The sequence below is a fragment of the Octodon degus genome, unplaced genomic scaffold (genome assembly GCF_000260255.1).
Source record: "Octodon degus isolate 3935 unplaced genomic scaffold, OctDeg1.0 scaffold00259, whole genome shotgun sequence".
NCBI lineage: Eukaryota > Metazoa > Chordata > Mammalia > Rodentia > Octodontidae > Octodon > Octodon degus.
In genome coordinates, this window is record NW_004524835.1 from 17631 (window position 1) to 19515 (window position 1885).

The following is a 1885-nucleotide window of genomic DNA, read 5'->3' on the forward strand; positions in this document are numbered from 1 at the left end:
TCCTTCCTTTGGTCTTCTTGTGTCTTACAAAGTATTCAGCATCTCTGACATCATGCATATTTGTCCCCCATTACTGTGGATCAGGCTGCTTAGCTCTCTTACAGCTATGATGTATTGAGGTTATTTGAAGAAATGGCATGAGGACTTCTCAGGATTATACACAGTTATGAACACGCAGAAATACACTCTGCACTTAGTGACAAAACTGCTCTGGGCATTTTCAAGTAGCTCTCTCAGATGTAAGGAGCTAAGGAAACACTCTTTGTCCTTTATCATGGAGACATTTATGTAGGGAGCTACCATGATTTTCCTGGGAGTGCTGAAGGAAGGCTCGCTTGGAACAGGGTTTTGTGCCCTTACAAAGCCAAGGAACACTGTCCACAATTTCACCATGACCCACATTCCACTGGGATAAATTCTCCTAGAAGTGACCATAGTCCAGCTCTGAGGGTATCGTCTCTGATCAGAGACCTGCTCAGAAAGGCAGGGAAGGTTTCACTGTGTGTCTGTTCCTTCAGCAGTGTGAGTGTGAGCACTTTCCCTAGCATCTCTGTCTCTGTATCTTCTTTTGTGACATGTACAAGAAACCTCAACCTCTCTTCAAGTCATGCTTTGTAAGACGACAATAACCACATCAGGTTTCATCTGGTGATATATCTCAGTTCCTTTCCTGTCGCTGGAACGCAGTACTAAGCACACAACACCCACAACATCAGGGAGGATAGGTTTTTCTCCTCACTTTCTACAGATTTCAATGCAGTCTGTCCTGGCTACAAGGCAGAATACGTGTCCTTCCCCCATAGTCCTATCTCCTACCATCATACGGGAGCTCTTGAGGCTTTGATGGGATATGTAAAATGAAGCACAGAGGAATATGAAGGTCCAATTCTGATGTATAAAAGCCAAGGTAATTCCTAGTAATGAACAGCCCTAACTCCTGAGGGGAGCAGGAGAGAAGGGGCAGTCTGACCTCTCTCTACTCCTTAGCCTTTAAAATGGACAGCCAATAGTGAAGATAGTAATGTGATGTTTCTCACAGGCTCTCTGTGGAAAACAAATGATATTCTTTATGTCACCTCAATTCCAGCATGGCAAGATGCAAAACACGATGCGAATGAATGCAAAAATTGATATCTCAATCCTTATTAATTATATAAAATGAGTGAGAGGCAATTTATCATTTTGTCTCCTCTCCTTTTCAAAGAAACAGTAGTAACCAAGTGTAGCATCATAGCGGGTCTCAGGGAAATGTACTTGGATGGAACTCGTGGCTAGCCAATATTAGAATTTTGGGAAGCTCAGATCTCAGACCTCTTTTAGTTTACTCTAACACAAATCTATGCACTGTTTTCTGTGATGGATTGCCACTTGAAGCCTTATTTTGATTTTTCTCTCATCATTTCAATTTACATTATTATGTGAATCCACTTCAAATCCCATATTTATTAAGAAATTGCAATTGCAGGTTGAGTTCAAAGCCCAAATTTGCAAATTTGTGTGAAATAAATGATGAACTTCCATGCTACTACATGCCATAGGTCTCCATGTATTCTTAATTGAATAGAGTGCTACACTTTGAAATAGACAGGGCAGGCATTGTGTGAGAGCCAGTGCGAATTTGTCTTCATATCATCTGTTTTTCCACCGAGCACGCTGTTGCCTATGTTTCATTCTTGAATTTCATGCTTCACACATTTTGTCATTAGTGCTGATTATTGCACAATTTATGAAAGTACTTTATGAATCATGCAACCTAGTTCAAATAACATGCCTAAGGCCTTTATGCATTCAGCTTACTATACTACATCACAAACCACTGAATAGAAAGTGAAGATCGTATCTCTCTCTTCTACAGAAACCTAGACACAAAGACAAGTGGCAGAAG